This window comes from Vidua macroura, chromosome 6 (genome assembly GCF_024509145.1).
Source record: "Vidua macroura isolate BioBank_ID:100142 chromosome 6, ASM2450914v1, whole genome shotgun sequence".
In the NCBI taxonomy this organism is placed as follows: domain Eukaryota; kingdom Metazoa; phylum Chordata; class Aves; order Passeriformes; family Viduidae; genus Vidua; species Vidua macroura.
Window position 1 is genome coordinate 51,370,498 of NC_071576.1, and position 18,464 is coordinate 51,388,961.

An 18,464-nucleotide genomic window follows, 5' to 3' on the forward strand; every position below is an offset into this window, starting at 1 on the left:
TTGCAGCGCTTTGGTTAGAAGTTATACACTGGAGCTGAACTGACTCCATCCTCAGTTGCTGAAGCTAAAGACTTAAAAGCAATAATTTAAAGCCAGATGAGAATATAATTATGAGGCTGATTACAAGAGCAAATACTTTAGTGAAAGTTAAATCAGTATTAAGAAAAATTATCTTAATGGACAAGTTTCTGGTTGAAGTGCCAGGAAATACAAGATGATACCTTTTAGGGGGAGAAAAATATTGAAAATCTGAAGAATGTAATACAGATTGCTCTCTGAAAGAGAGGGGAATGCAAATTGCTGCATTCTACAGAAAGTGCCAATTTACTTTTCTCTAATGTGTTCATAGTAAGTAGTACTTTAGATGGCAGCTTCATAAGCAGCTGAGAAAAGAATCAAATGACAGCAGATTTGAAAGAAAGCAGATTTTTTCCCCACACAGTAACATTGTGATGCTGTTCTAAATGAAAAATAAACAACAATGATGCCTTCCCACTTGTTGTAGCATTGATGACTGCTGCTAAGTGGGAAGATCCACTCTGTGCTCAAAATGCAAGTCTTGCATAGATATTTGTTTATCTTGCATGTGCAAAGTGAACAAAGGAATTGCCACCAGCAGTATGGGAGGGTCACAGACATCATTGCCCCTTGCCTCATGATCAATTCATCAAAGAAAATATACAGTTGGACTGCTCTGGTAGTGGTTACCATTTACTTAACATGGTGAAAGAGTTCTCTGTGAAAATACTGAGAGATGAATGGGCTCAGATTTCAGCTAAAAGAGGGAAAAAGTATCCCAACCAGCCTCAAACTCCAGAAGTCATTGTGAAATCCTGTGGGTTTAATAAAGTGTAGTAGCACATCCTTCTTAATGCAATCCCCTTTACGTAGGTGTAAACTATATTTCACATTCTGCTAATGTGGTAACTAAAGGTGACTTCCACAATCATAATTTCCTAAATCAGACATTCTTTTCTTCACTGGCTTTTTACATATTATGTTCCATTCTGCTGTTTCAACTATCACAGGACTCTCAACTATCACAGGATTCTCACACACTTGAAAACACAACTGTGTAACCTACTAAACACAAAGGTAGTGGAAAATTGCATCCAAAAGCCTATTTCCATTCCATTGTTTTCATTTACTCTCTAAGCTACTTTGCTACCCTATTTGTAGAGCACAAGTTACAGTTCCTACAGTATTCTTATTGCAAAGGTTTCTAAATACCATTGAATCAAAGCCTAGCACAAAAAGTGATGCTGGCTTGTTCCCTAGTTTTGTTTCTATGTTTTCCCACAATTTTGATTAGTGAAATCCTAATCCAATCTGCTCTCCATTTAAAGAAAAGATTTTCTAAAAAATCAAACTTTTGTTTCTATAACATACCTTACTTAGGATTTTAATAAGTAAAATCATTACCCAAACCTCCCACTCCCCTCCAAAAGAATAAATATCTTATAAATGCCCAGACTCAACAAAATCTTTTTTTTTTTCCCTTTCATTTTGGTAGCATGACTCAGATGGAGAAACTAATATGAAATGAAGAGGTCAAGATGGGTCAAGTGTCTTCCAGTGACTGTAAGATAAGAAGGATAGCTTGCCAGTTTTTCTATACAAACAGAAAAGCATTGGAATCTTCTTTTAAACTGCAAGACATTCTCAACAAAATCATCACAACAGTGAAAGTTACATAAACATCTACAGAGAACAACATTGGCAGTGAGAATATAATTTGCCATTTGGGACAAGTATTACTTACAATAAAGTTGCAGTGTAGCATGCCCAATAAATCCATCAAATTTTATAAATGCATGCAAAGGAACTTTTCCTTGGGGAACAACACTATTTTTTTCGTTTCTCAGCCTTTTTTAAACAGTGTTTAATGAGTTTGCTCTGAAATCTCTTTCAGACCATGTTTTCAAAATAGTTACTAACAAGATGAACCTAAAAAAAAAGTCTACACTCATCTGTGACTAATTCTATGTTCTTATCAACAAATTCATCTCTCAACCAGTATCTCATAGAACTTGCATATGTTTTGATTTATTTTCTTTAAAGCAGAAAAGGGGCAAGTACCAAGAACTATAACCATAGAAAAACAATGGGATGCCAAGACTCCCAGCAATATCTGACTAGAAAAATACCGTCCCAGTGAGAAAAGCAGGAAAGCTTTGACAAAACTTACCAGACCATTTTAATTTGCCATTCCACAAAAAAAAAAAAAAACCCAAAAAAAAAAACCCCCCCAAAAAAAACCAAACAAACAAAAAAACACCCAAACCTCATAATCTTTATCAAAAAGGCAAATATTTATGTAGCTTGGGGTTTTTTAACAGAAAGCTATGCACCTCATGATTTACATGATTTATAAACAAATGTTTTTTCCATTTCAGGAATTATAATTTTACTCTCAAATTAATACATATACTCTCAAATAATACAATACTCTCAAAGTAATACATATAAAAAAGTCTTCTATAGCATTTCATTACTAAATTTAAACTGATATGAAGCAATTAGATTTTTTTCTCTATTTGAGCATTTTTACCATATGAGTTAACTTATGATGTCCCAAATATGTATATTAATCAAATACTCTTGCAAAGCCAGAACCCTACAAAATTAATTTATAGGTACACCATGTAAATGTAATATTGACAAAATCAGTACAGTTTTCTACATTAATACCTTGCCAAACAAATCTACTGGACTTTTTTAAGCAGACTGCACACACCAATAAAAGTGGACCAGCCAGTCAGTGTGCTTTGATTTAAAAAAACAAACACAAAAAAACCACAATGAACAACTTTGATATGGTCTTCTTTAATGATCCTAAAGAAATTACATTTATATGGGAAGAAAAGAATGGCTGTCCTCAGGATGAGTGATTTGTTAAAACATAAAAAATAAAGAATGAGAGTAGAATGTTCACAAAAAAAAAAATTTCCCAATAGGTACTTCCTCCAAGATTCAAACTGGGATCTATCCTATCAGCCCACTCAAAATGAATTTAAAGTGCAACAGATGTCTAAAATGTCAGCATGTATTGACAACACAAAATTCCTGAGGATATTCAGAAATAAGAGTTGATTGTGAAAAAAACAGCAATAGGCCTTAATATAGTGATTAAATAGGAATAAAACATTGCTGAAATGCTGCACTAATGAGTAAATGCTGAGAACAAAAATTAATTTTAAAATATTTATATAGAAAGCTGAGCTTATATTACAGCAATAACAACCAGAAAAGAGATCTTGGAGTCAATTGCTTCAGCCCAGTTCTCAAAGATGCTAAATGAAATATTAGAAAAGGAACATCAGACAATACAGACAAAACAACGTCACTGCATAGATCTGAGCAACACCCACAGTCTGAGCTGCAGAGAGACAAAAGTATTGAAGAAATAAAAAAGGGCAGGCTAATGAGAGAAATCAAAGGGATGGAACAGTTTCTACTGTGAGGAGCTGCACAGACTGTGAGACTGGGATCCCTCAAGCGTGAGGAAAACAGGGATTATTACAATGCTCTGTAGTTACCAGTGTCATGGAATGGTTGGTCTGTGCTGTTCACAGGCACTAGAATGGGGGCCATCTAGCAGCAGGCTTAAAACAAGCCTAAGGAGGTATTTCTCACACACTACATAAATAAATAAATTATTGGAGTAATTGCTGCTGGTTTTTACAGAAAAAAGTAACCAAAGATGTTAAAAAACTTCACGCAGACTCATCAATCTATGGCTACTCACCACAGCCCAGATGTATCCTCTAGCTAAGGATGGCCCAAACTGTGATTTGACAAAACATGACAGAGAATCCCAGAAGGGAAAGAGCCACTTCTGAGAGAAATGCCACTACTGACTACTGCTAAAGATAAAAAGCCTGGGCTGAGTAGGCCAGTTTGTTATTATCTCCAATTAATGTAAAGAAATTAATTATAAAAATAGGTCCATGTTAGAAATCTTCCTAGTTGCATGAAACTGTACTGCTCTTTATATCCTTGGGAAGTTTCCTAACGAGGCCTGCTGATAGAATTGCTCCTCTCATCCATTTCTGTCTGAAATAGAGGTCTCCAGCCTCTTTCTGTAAATCTCACAGAATCACAGAATTGTTCAGGTTGGAAGGGACCTCTGGAGAATGTCCAGTCCAACTCCCTACCAAGGCAGGGTCACAGGAGCAGTGACACAGGAACACATTCAGGTGGGTTTGAATGTCTCCAGAGAGGGAGACTCCGTGATCTCCCTGGACAGCCCTTCCAGTGCTCTGTAACCTCAGTGTAAGGTTCTTCATTTTGAGGTGGAACTTCTTTTGTTTCAGTTTATAGCCACTGCTCCTCATCATGTCACTCAGCACAACTAAAAGGGTCTGGCACCATCCTCTTGACATCCACCTTGGAGATATTTGTATGCATTGATGTGATCCCCTCTCAGTATTCTCTTCTCCTGACTAAATAGGCACAGCACTATTCCTCCACTCTTGTAGTTTGGAATATTCTTCCCTTCTCCCCACCCAATATGCTGCCAAGGGCAGTAGCAGTCTCCTACTCCACCCAGAGAGTTCCACATGACCCAGTCATTCACTTTAAAAGAAATATAGTTTTATAAAATATGTATTATCCACCTGATTTATTTATATTATGGCTCAGATATTATTTAAAGCATTTGTTCCTTTTGCAGAATAAGTGACACTAATGATCTAGCCCTCCTCCAGCAATAACTAAGTATGTGGCTTCTTCAAAACTTAAATGCAAAACAGACCAAACAGCTTGGGAAAGCCTAATTACTTTCCTTTTCAGGCTGTCTATATTTTTATATACACATATGCATATACATCTGTATATGTACATGTATATGCACACAAACTCTATAGAAAAGGGTATACTAATTATCTAATCACATTTAAAAAGCTCTTTAAAACATATCATTGCACTAACAGTATTATCACCTCTGTCATGCTAGAGCATCAGCAAACTCAGTAACACATGAAATGAAGAAACATTAAAACATAACTCTGCACAATGGTCAGAAAATGCATGGGGAAAGTAAGCTACAGAGCTTCTGCTTTTTCATGCAATGCATCTCATCTCTTTTATTTTTCATTACATTTTCAAAATGTGAACATCTGGCAGGCAACTAAAAATTATCAGGAAGGTTCAATAGAGACAAATAGGGGGAAGAGCAGCACTTGCAGCAGCAGAGATCTTAGGGAAGAAAATGCAGCACCAAATATTAAACGCAAAACTGAATCAAGTGCAGACAGTAAGGGAATAGAGTTGAGAACTTGCTTACAATGATACTGAACTAATCAAATACATCGATTAATCTGTTTTCACACATACAATTAGAATCTACTTTTTGGAGATCAGAGGAAATTGCAAGTCTAATCCGAAGATGACAGGCACTGTAACTATAACTGCTGTTAAAAGGCACAGGGTACACATCTCTGAACATCATCTCTGAACATCATCACTGAACAGCTTAAAAGGACCTAAATTGAGAAAATACGTGTAAGAATTCTTGAGGAGATTAGCACTTTTCTTAAAACTAGCTAGAGACCTTCAGAAGCTGCATTTGAAATTTGAATGTGTTCATTATAATTACATTTCTAAATCAGAACAAGTTCAGTTCTTTCCCCATTCTTTATCCTCTAATAATTTTACTATTACTGCTTGGAAAGAAATTAGATGAGCAGCAGCAAACAGAGAAAAGGAGGACAAAAGAGAAATAAGGAAGGAAAATATTTTTGTGAGATCCTAAATTACTATTGCTTAACTTGCTATTTTCTTTCAAAAGGATTACTTAATATTTTAGTAGCATTTTACAGACTTCTCAGACTGTCATACAAAGGTCCATGAGCTGCTCTATCTACACAAGTGATTATTTTTTAATTTGATGGTGATGGCTGATGACCACATGATCTATAAGAAACAAGAGAAAAATAAACAAACTGTATATAGAAAAGGTTCTATTTATGCTAATGAAATTGGAAAGAAAAATCAAAAACAATCACTGACATGTAATTTTATACACCATAGATACCATTGTAAATAAAGATACTTTGCAGAAAAAAGGTTAAAATTAGGCAGCCATAAACTCAGAAATGTAAAAACAGATGGACAAAACCTTGTCTGAAATATATGGAAACACAGAATTATTTAGTCTATGGTACCTTTTCCCCTTTCTACAACACCGTTCCTTCTTTTTTTTTCCTTAATCCTTTATTTTCAATCTGCCTTTTTATGCTGCCTTTTTGTATTTGTTTCTGCCAAGGACAGTCAGCTGGCCAATAAGGGCAATTAGATCAGCAAGACATCACATAATTGCCATGCATATTGCCTGGGATTTTGACCCAAATATCAGTCAGGAGGAAGTTGATGGGGAAAAAAAAACAAAAAACAAACCAACCAAACAAAAATCTCTCAAACAAAAATTTTAAGGAAGACAGACTTCATAAAAAAGAAACAAAAAAAAACCCTAACCAAAAAAAAAAAAAAAAAAACCAAACAAAAAAAAAAACAAAAACAAAAACAAAAAAAACACCAAAACAAACAAACAAAAAAAAACAACAAAATCCAATTCACCTAAAAATTACCCATTGCATTTGCTGCTTCTTTTTTTTTTCCCTGCTTTCATAGTTTTACAATAAAACCCCATTAGAGTTTGCCCTTATTTCAACCCCTTCTCTCCATCAGGCCATTAAGATTTCAATCCTTCCAGGCCCACATGGGCAGTGGTTCTTTCCTGGTCAGAGAAGACAGTTACCATGGAATCACAGAACACTCTAAATTGGAAGGGACCCGCAAGGATCAAAGTTCAGTTCCTGGTCCTGCACAGGACACCCCAGGAGTCACACCCTGTGCCTCAGAGCATTCTCCAAAAGCTTCTTGAGCTCTGTCAGCCTGGTGCTGTGACCACTGCCCTGGGGAGTTGTTCCTGTGCCCAACCACACTCTGGGTGAAATCCAAACCTTCTCCAATATCCAGCCTAAATGTCCCCTGGCAGAGTTTCAAGCCATTCCCTCGGGTCCCATCACTGGTCACCACAGAGAACAGATCAGTGCCCACTCCTGCGCTTGCCCTCGTGAATAAGTTGCAGATTTCAACAAGGTCTGCCCTGTCTCCTCTTCTCTGTTATGCAGTTATCAGTCAGAAATGCTCATTAAAGACCCATTACTAATTCCAGGTTAAATTGGACAGGGAGGACACTCTTCTTCCTTTGGAACTCTGTGCTGGCAGTTGCCTCTGCTCCCTTGTGCTTCAATTATGCCATTGATTGCTGAAAGTATCTTTTAACACTGAGGAAAAGCAGCCACAGTAGCTTTAACAGCATATGACAAAGCAGGATACACAAACACTTATGAAATATTAAGCCCAGAGGGACTAATTTTATTCTTTAATTACATATAACAGAGCAGAACATAGCAATTTCTGCACCCATCCCATAACTACCAACTGGCTTGCTCTAGAACCTATTTTTAATGGTAACGTCTGGGTCTTATCACAGAAATTAATTTTAGTTGAAAGAGACTATGTGTGAATGAATGCTTTAAATATTTACTCTAGATTATGTCATATGCAGCATTATAGCACTAAATCACCTCACCTCTCCAGATTACATGGGAGCACAGAAAACTCATCGTCCAAAAATTAATGCTATTTTAAAAACTAATTCTGTGTTGAACAATTACAGCAAGAGAGAGTTTATATCTCTCTTCAGATTCCAACCTCCTACAGTATCTTTTGCATGTACAAGGAGGAGTCCTATGACAAGCTCCGCAGAGCAGGAAGGTCATTGTTACACTTCAGCTTTTCCTCTCAGGAGTAAAATAAACAAATCTTGCATTTCAAGACCATCACAAATGGGGGGGCTGAGGGATCAACATCTGCCACAACCACAAAAGCTAAACTATTTAAATGCTTTAACAACTAAAAAGCCATTTATAAAACACATCAGGATAAAGACAGACAGAATTTGGTTCTATGGGCAGTTTGTAATCAGAACTGCTCCCAAGTGCTTCACAGTCAGGTAGTAAAGCACAGATTTGACAGCAGTCCATGTACAAAGGCAGACTGGACCAATATTTCAGATCGAAAGCTCTGACACAGCTCAACTTAAAAGAATTGCTTCCTCAAGGAAGAAGCAAGAACTATGTTCTCCAAGATGAATTTGGTTAGAGAGCAATTCTTTCTCAGAATATATTTCCCCCTCATTTATAGCAGGTCCTAACTGAGCCTGAAGTAGATTTAGAAACCTTTCCAACCTGCCACCAGAGTATGAAAGTTTAGGACTTCACTAGAGGAAATTATTGGTGTTTCCCAAAAAAATCCTTTAATTCCTGGGGACGAGTCCAGATCAAATATCAACATTTCTCAAATACAAGCCTAACTGCAAATGTGTACACAGAGACATCCAACTCTGAAGCAGCCTCCATAATAAATGTCGTTCTAAGGCATGGTTAAGGGTAAATGAGAATCTTTGAGGCACAAACTAGAAAAGACCAAAACCAATTTGTTTAAACAGATGTTACAGTATGGGAACAAAAGATTAATCAGACAGCAAAAGTAGTGAGTTGCTTGGGCTTAAAAATGGTGTGCAGTTTTAAGAAATGGTAATTCTAGGATTAAATTTTTAGGATTAGCATGGTTTATGCCAGTGAGAAGACACATAGAAAGGCAAGGTTTGTGTGAGTGTCCATGGGTCCTGATAGGGAAGAATTTCTCCAGTCTCCAAAGCAGTAGCATGTGTACACCTGTGGAATTTAACTATGGATGAAGAAGCACGATAACAGAATTCTTAACTAGAAGAAAGCTGCACAAGTCTCATCCTACTCTTTAGAAGAGAGTTTTCTAGGATTCTGGCTATTAAAATTCTACCTGTGAGCATGAACTCCAGAAGAAAAATGTTAGAAAAATGTCTAAAACTCTTGAGTAAACCAGTGAGGTTTTACTATTGTATACTATTCCATTTCTTCTCTTGCTACAGCCCTTAAAAGTGCTCTCACTCTCATTATATAAAGGCCATTTCCTCTTTCTGATATAACTTTTTTTTCACCACCTTCATTCATATAGACAGCATCACCAATTTTTTTAAATATAATTTAACATTTTCATGCTGCTTACAGTGTAGTGCCTGCTGTATCCTACAATTCTTTTTAAAAAAGAGATAACTGTAAAAGGTGCTATTTAGACACTTCCAAAGAAATTTAGCAGGGTGTGCAAAACCCACTTTGAAACATCATCTCATCAGGTTTACTCTCACAGAATAGTTTGAAAAAAGTAGCAGTGCCCTAATTTATGGGTGTTTCTCTCACAAGCCATGTGCCTCAAGCAAAACAGCTGCCAGTGATGCAAGCTGGGAAAGTGGCCAACCTGGCTCACGTGCAACTATATACCCAATAGAGCAATTAATAAGTCACAAAACAGTGCCCAATTATGCAAGAATTTCTGAATCTTGGGGCTCAGAACAGGGCTGAGAGAGCATGAGACAGCCTGAAAGAACCCTCAGCATTCAACTCCACTGTATGGATGCTCCAGCACCACCTGATCTTCCCTTCCTAGTAGCTTTCTTCAAAAAAATGAACCCAGATGCCAATATTTAAATTGCAGGAAATATCTTAAATAATTGCTTAAGCCCCAAGACTCACATAATGCTACTTTTCATTCAAAAAGCACAGGGTACTTATTCATGAAAAATGAGTCAATAATGATTTACACAAGTGACGTTATTTTACCATACTTCTGCGAGCAAATTAGACCATTATTTCAACTGTCTTCTTCCAAATATCACCATCTAAGTTTTGTATATTTTGTTTTTTAAAATAATTAATAATTTAAAATTTAATAAACAAATCCTCTCCAGACACGAACTGAAATGCAGCCAGGGTTATTTTTTGGCAGATAGAAAGCAAGATGCAAGCTGAGCACATCTGAGTAAGTTTTGACAGTTGTGTCATTTCAAATTAATTTTTCAATGCTCTTTTGTTCACAGCAAGTTTCACTTATTGTAATAATATAGGAAAATTAAGGTCTACACATGTTTCAGTATCTGGAGGCCTTCATCAGGAAGAAGTCAGGCTATGTCAGAGCTGAAAAACATTTTATGTTTTGTCAGATTAACTGGAGGAGCTGTGTATTATGAGACCATCTCCAGGTTTATTAAAAAGAACAAAGATTGATCCATATGCATAATATAAGAATCAAGCCAGAAACGTGATTAAACATTTAAATATGCCTTGTTTGGTAGCAGTTTCCTGTTTTGTTTCCTGACATAGCAGGGATACTTGTTTGTCAAAATATTATTACAGTTCCACTGCTTGGCTACCATCACTATAAAAGGAGATAGGCTAAAATGAAGAATGCAACTATACCTCTGCTACAAGCCCTATCCCAACATTACTTCCCCAAATAAAAGTATAAAGTATATTAGTTTGAAATGTAGACAAACTGAGAAGATGCCTAAATCAGCCATCTCTATTACTTTCTCTCTCCCCCCTGAAAAACGTGTCAAATTAATCATAAAACGTAGCAATTTCTTCACACTTGTGCAAAAATCAAAAATTATCCATCATGTTCAATTAAGTAGAACATTAGAAATCATAAGATCAAAATCAATTTGGCAAATTTTAACTCCAAAATCGTAAACATCTTCTAAGAGGTACATAACAGTCACATGCTTACTCAACCAAGCTACTTGGTTCAACAAGACACTTTTAGAGTAGACAGGGAGCAGCAGGAGGAAGACAGAACCATAAAGAACTTCATCTCTTTAGAAACCTCAGGATAACGAGGCAACAGGGAAACTCCTGCTTGATTATCTGACACCGCAATACAGTTAAAGATTTACAGAAAAGGAACTCTGTTCCTTGTAATTTTAGCAAATCTCTTGGAAAGGTCTCACTTCATGGGACAAAATCAAGAATCAAAAATTCAAGACTGATGTCTCAAAATTCATGTAATGAAATATTGCATGGAAAAAGAGCAAAAGGGGACAGTAAAAAACAATACACCAAAATATTGAATTGAATTTAAGATTGCCATGCATTCACAATGTTCGTGAGGTCTTTCTCTCACAATAATCTCTATCTGGTAGAGCACAGACAGGAGCTTGCCATGAAATCATTAATACAAATCCCAAAACTTACAGGAACTGGATCATCAAATATCTACTCCTTCATCAGTTTCTTTAAATGATGCAAAAGCTAGCAAGCAAGAGGGAACAGGTGTACAGGTAAATACAGACAGCACAGAAACTGTCCTGCACCCTTCTGCCTGCAAGGCAGAATCACATGAGCTTCACTTCCTTTGGAAACTGAGCTAAAATACATATTATATCCCCAATACTATTTATTGAATAAACATACCTCTATCTCCAAAGGAATTGTTCTTTCTGCTCTACTAACTTCTAAAAAAGGAAATACAATAGTTCAAATCTATCGGTTGCATGAATCTAGAATGACAAAATTGTGAAGGACATGAAAAAGTGCCAGGCAACCTCCCCAGAACACTGAAGGGATGCAAAGGACCTGTGTCTCTCCTGCCACTGCACAATCTCTCCATTCCCACATCACACAGAAATGCTGAGGCCATGGGGTTGCCCCTCAGACTCAGATAAGGTCAATATTTATCTCTGACCTCAGCCCTGGCACAGTTTTGTTACTTGCACCACCCTAAATTTAGCTTTGTAAGCCTCATTGCAAAGTGCACTGTCAATACTTACAAATGCCTTTGTCGCCTTTAAGGAGTGAAACAATCAAAACCTTTACAAAAATATTTAGCTAGATAATAACTCCACAAACTTTTATGACACAGCATTTACCCAACCAATAACTGGCTCTAGAAAAAAAGGCTTCCTATTACCTCAGTATTTATACACAGAGGATAAAACTGACAGGACAGAAATGCCTATCTGGGGCCTGCCATTTACTTAATAAAGTCATGGCATGAGGTACAAGCCAAGGATTGACCATTTCTAAAAACCAGGAGGCATCTGCCACACACCAACATCCTGCAAGTGCTCCAAGGGCCTGAGGAGCATCTCTGATCAGCCATACCAGGGCATAGTTGTGAAATTTTCCATTCCACTTCATAATACTCCTGATTTTATGGGAAGTTTAAACCCATAAACAATCATTTTGCAGAATAAGTAAAGAAAAGAAAATTAATCTTTATGCAATATAAATGTGGTTTGTGTCATCTGTAAAAAGACTAAGATTTCAGTTTTTGTAATGCAGTCTGTTTGAGCAAGGACCGAGTTTAACTTGAAAAGTGAAACAAAAGTTACATGATTCCCACATAACAATAAGAGTAAAATGTGTAAAATGGCTAAAGAATTGTTTCCTTTATTTTTTTATGCATAATAATACCAAACTCTTTTTTTCTTATTTATATTTTTTCTCTTTATTCCCTCTCCTCCTCCATAAGCACTTGTGTGTTTAAAGAAGTTAAAACAATGACAAAGACATTTGCAGGAAAATCAAAGTGCTACAAACCGAGGAAGGTCAAAAGTGTGACGTCAGAACTGAACTTTACTCTACAATGACACCTTTTACACCTCACTATCACATTTCAACACACCAATTGAATATATTTTACCAGCTAGTTTTTCAGTGTAATATCTGATAGTTTTTAAAAATCTACAGACCTCCAGGGTCCTCTTCAACCTCAACCACTGTGATGAGCACACAGCAAGTCTAGAGTCCCAAATGAGGTCAATCATATTTTTAACATGTCAAGAAAATTCTAATATTTTTTCCCATCATCATATCACTTTGTGAAAGAAAACATAAAAATTTGCTTGTATGCTCATATCTTGATACGCTGAATAACTTTAGAATTGGGATAGAAGTTGATTTCTTAATTATGCTTAAATTGGAGCTTCTTGCCTTGTTTGCTTTTCTATACTAGTTATTACATTTTGAAACAAAAAATGAGAGTATATAAATACTCACTGTCAAAACACAAACCAAATACAATCAGTAGATATTTCCAGGGGTATGAAAGTAAACAGAAAATTCCTACAGGCTGGATTCTGCATCATCAATTTCCTAATTTTAGTTAAAAATTCCAATACCTCTGGCCACCATTCCTCTTCCTCTGTGGCATTGATATAAAGTAGGAGGGATTTAAAAAACTACTTGATGGCTTATAGTTATTAGATCTACATGGCTCACACTATGGCTTTTTTACCCTTGAATGAACCTTTCTAGAAGCAGGCTAATAAATGTCTTTTCCAAAAAAGCTCCTGAAAAACTTTCTTATTTCAAAACAGTCAGAGCTTCTGATAAGACCAAAGATAACACCCTGCTGGTCATAATTTTATACACAACTACTGTGAATTCAAACAATGTCATTTGAAACTTTGAAAGGTTTAAGGATGCAGCCTATTTTCAAGTTACCACTCTGACAAACTACATCAGACACCATAAATCAAATAACTCAAGAGGCTTAATGCTCTCTCTGAGCTCCCCAGCAGGGTGCTGAGGCACTGGCCAGAGGATGCTAAAGCAGCTCCTGCCTTCAGTCAGCTCAGGTAGCAGCCCTGCTGCTCAGAGAGAGCTAAACTCATTTAAAACCTTTTACCACAGCTCTGTCATTCTAGACACACGTCATCATGGCCATTAGGGAATTTCAGAGAGCTTCAAGCTGCCCAAATCTACACGGCACCATGGTTTTGTGCTGAGCTGTAGCATAAAAGGCCCTGAATTTGGAAAGCAGTAAGCCCCATATTCACACAACCTGTGGAAATGTTTCAGGGGGTATGACAACAGGAGGACAACATGCTTGGATTATTGAGCACCTCGTAACCAAGGGCTGATGATCTTGCTCCTCAAGCACGTGTTCAGTGATTCCTCTTTATGGCATCACTCCGGGCTGATTATGTACAATGACTGTCAAACACAAAATATGTGCTCAGTGCAACTACAAGATTGGTCAATAATTACAGAAAATGTTTATGCACTCCATCAGTTTGGCACATTGCATATGGAAGTTAATTCTTTTAAAAGGAGACTATTTTGTCTGGAAGATGCCTTCTGTGAAGTGCCACCCTTGACTGTGGTGGTTTTTGTGGCAATAATACAAACTCATGGTCATCTTGGTTTGCTAATTTTTTTTTTTTTAAAGACAGCTTGTGCCTTCTTTCCCTGAAGAGTTTAAATTCCCAAAACATCTTCCTTAAAATCCAGGATTAAACTGAGAAAGTGTAAACAGAATCACATAAGCACCATCCTTTTTGGAACTTTCAGACAGGCTTTTTTTTTTTTTCCACTCAGAGACAACTTGTGAGTTGCATTTTATAGTATTATGATAGCAAAGGCTACTTAAGTGGACAGATTGACAGATAAGAGAAAACAAAAATATTTTTCCTTTGAGAAGACACCAGTCTGCACTTGGACAATACCAAAAGCCTCTGCCAAGCAGAAACAAGTTTAGAGGTCAAAACCTAGTGCCAGTATTGCTATCTTGAACAATAATCACTGTGTCCAAAGAATGCCTTTGCTGCTGCATTAATATTTCTTCTGTGATGAAGGAAAAACGCAGACTGAACCTCACAGGATTGCCAGATGTCCTCTATAATTAAGAAGCTATGTTCTAGTGGCCAAACCTATAGCCTTATGAAAAGCCTTTATGAGATGTCTTTTCCTGCATTTCTGAAGTAACTGTCGTTTTTCCAAACACACAGAAATCAAGGCATCCAGAAGAAGTGATCATTATGCAGATAAATTGTACTTTCCATGCACAGCTAATCTATGTAGGCACACTTTAGTTCTCTGACATCGTCCCAGATTTTAGCATCTTAACTCTGGCAGCCCTAAGACATTGCCAAATTTCTACAAAGAAAGAGTCTGTTTCAGCTCCAGATGTGATTGTGACTAAGGAGCTACTTCTGACCCCCCCTCCTCTCTCCCAGTGACCTTGGCAAAATACTTGTAAAATGGGACTATTTATATTCATGAGTTGCCCTCTCAGAACTGGTTCACCACTGCATCCTCAGTCTGTATACAAAACGATTACTGAGGGTAAAAGATGCAAATTTGACTTTTCTGATATTATTAACACACAAATGTTGAACCAAAATGCTACAGGCTGGTAAAAAAGGAAAAGAAGTCAAACTGCTGAGAAATCAGCATCTTATATAGTGAGCAGACACAAGCTGTCATTCTGAAGAGCAGAGTTTGCACTGATGTAGGCAGGAAAAGCTGTGAGATGGCTTCTCACAGTTTAAAAAAATTTAAGAGGACAGTGGAGTAAATGACAGAAATTGCCTGCCACAGAAGTAGAGACAGCTTTTCAACTAGATATTAATTGGACTTCATTGGTTTAAACCTAAATCTTCAGAATATATGCCAAATGATGAAATCTTAAAAAAAAATACATATCTCAAAGAGATTTTTATCATCTATGTAAAACTATGTCAGTCACCTGTGACACTGTGAAACTATTAGATAGAAATTGTTAACTCACCCTTTAATCAAACCAAACAGAAATGCTGAGATTCCTCACATTAATGTTGTAATAAATTCAATCAACACATTTAACTTTCTTGCATGTGCTGTGCAAGCAGTAGTCCAATTTTTTTTGGAGTATTGTAAAGAAAGTACAAAGTAAACACTTGGAAGTTATGAGTAAAGTAATAAAAGCCCTGAAACTAAAATAAACTCTTGAAGCAACAGGATGAATCCCAAACTCTCAATAAATACCCCTCGTAATTCTAGGAAATGTCAGTCACCAGGTTTCTCAAATGGCAGAAGCAGGGTGCTAGTGCCTGACTCAGTTGCTGCAGTTTCACATGGAGGTGACTCTGCCCCAGCTCTCTGGGACATTTTCCTAAGCATCGGGGCCCCTCAGACACAACCATTAGGCAATTAGAGTGGCTCGAGCTGCTACTTTACAAATGCTCCAACAGAAGCATCTTAGTCTTTTTAAAAACCAAAATACTTCACATTATCACCCCTCAGAGATAATACTCAGGGAATGTCTAACTGCACAGGAAATAAAAGCAAATCCACGGGCAATTACTGCAGAACAGCTGATGTACCTTAAACCAGCCAAGCCATGGCAACACACCCACCCACCCAACTGCACCACCACGGGATAAAAGGTTAACTTAGACCATTTTAGAGTAAGGAAACAATTTAGTATTTCTTTCTATTCCACACTTTTAGTGTGACCTCATACATTCTTTACTGTAAACCTTCCAAACTGTGATGCAGATTAATTTTCAAATGTGTTTTTTATGATGATGTTTAAAATAACATCTTCTCCAAGACACATGAAAGCATTATGATAAATACTTTAAAGATAAAGACAGAAAGACAATTGAAATAGACTGGTTATCAGCATAACAATACTGTATCAGGCAAAGATTCTTTGTCATTCACTTTTTACAACCACAAAATGACCCTCTGTCACCATATTTTCAAGTCAAAACAAGGCATAGCTCTTAAATTTCATCAACTCTAGAATTTATTGCAGATCTCTAACTACCAACACTGATTATTTTCACTGAACACATCCAAGTTGTACCTGGAAAAGAGAAAAATGATAGCTGGAAAAGGAACGGTTTTATAATAATCCTATGCAATGGAAGAGATCTGAGGCCTATTTGTATGGCAACATTTCAGGAAAAGCTGCAAAGCATAAATGCAGGTTTCTCAAACGCATGACAAGCTTTACTGCACTTAGAACTCCAATATTTGAATTGAAATATATAAAATTCCTCTATACAGTATAATTTAGATTGTATAAAATACATATATATATATGCGTGTATGTATATATGTATATTTAATAAAGTTCTATACTATATAAGCAGCACTCATATTGTTCTAGACACTAAAAATATTCCAATCAGTGTTTTAGAATCACAGTACCACTGCCACGTGCTGCTGTGTTATTAACAAAGATTTTGATTCATGACTGGCAGAACTGGTTCTATTGCAGCAGGACAATTGATGAGCTGTCACATTCCTTTTTGGTGATGTGTTCGAGTAGTTCGTCATCACTCACTCCAGCAACCGGAAAGCGTTTGTCAAAATTCCATGGAGAAAATGTATCTCTGAAGTTTTCAGTCACATAAGGTAGCCTCGAGTTTGATGCAATGATTATGTTTGGGAAACATCATGCTAAAGTGTGTGTCTAAATAGAAAAAGAAACAAACACTCCCAGAGTCAAAACACTAAGACTTAGTTGTGAGGGACTTTTGCAGATGGGCAAATGAGGTAGAAATTTTGTCTGCCAGCAAGGATTAGAGGAAGTGTGAGTTGTCACACTTGAAAAACAACAGATCAGGCCCACAGAAAGAGCAGAGTACTCTGCTGCTTTATTGTTCAGGGTACAGCCTTGAAATTGCTGACTACAGTTGAAAACTGCTCAACCATTTTTCTTTTCACTTCCTCTGCTTTTGGTATAGTGCCTCCCATGATAACACCTGAATATTCACACACATTCTTACAAAATTAGTAACAAAATGCTTGCAAAATATTGCAGTACTTTACTGATCAGTACCTCGGATTAAAGAAAAAAAAATTATCTTTCTAAATTTGGATGCCTAACTGAATGTTCAGTTTCTTTCACCACAACTTAGACTTCAGCCACTCAAAGTAGGATTGATGGACTTCAGTTACAGCTGATGGTTCCTGTTACTGCAAAACAGATCCACATTCACAAAACACAAAGCTAACAAATAACAAAACTGAAACACACACAGGCAATTAGGAACCACTTGAGAATAACAAGATTTTAGTAAAACACCAAGGATCTCACACACACAAAGAAATTTTGGTGACAAAGAATAAAATTCAGTTCTCCAATGTAATGTTTAACTGTCTCAAGCTTAAATCCATCTCTTCTTTTTTTTTTTTTTTTTTTTTTTTCTGATCTCCAACTCAATAGTTTACACTTGTGGTCACAGAACTGGGAACTACAGCAAGGAAACAAAATAAAACAAATCTCTCATTGCTCGCTGTGCTGTACAGATTTCAGGATTTGGAGGGAAAAGGGGGACAGAAGAGTTGTATGGAATTATATATTTAGAAGTGGCAAAATCATAGGCACTTTTATTTCCAATATTATTTAATTTTTTAAATCTTTCAGAAACACAGCCCATTTTAGCTTTCTTGCTGCTACTTCCTAATTGTTCTCAAGGCACACCAAAACTCTCAAATGCCACCATTTGTCATCACACTGATGGAGTGACAAGCCAACAGATCTGTCCCATAGGAGCAGGGAATGGCAGAAGTCAGGTTAGGGTTTCTTTTTCTGGTGAGTATTAGATAGCACCAAGAGCCTTTCTCAGGAGCTCTTGCAGCAGAGGGAGATGGTGTCATCCAGGTTCCTGATGTTCCTCAAGAGTCTCAAATTTCAGCATGTTCTCTCAAATATAAGATTTACAACCTCATCCATTCAGCATTAATTCAGACAACCCCATCCCTCCTTATTCCAGTTTCATTCTTCAGGTATCTCCAGCT

General features: G+C 36.8%; 1 protein-coding gene across 1 annotated transcript in view; it reads right to left on the minus strand.

The window, feature by feature from the left end:
• The window catches only part of PDE3B (phosphodiesterase 3B), an 82,921-nt gene that overhangs the window by 27,231 nt on the left and 37,226 nt on the right, over positions 1-18,464 (minus strand). The gene's annotated exons all lie outside the window — the stretch shown is intronic.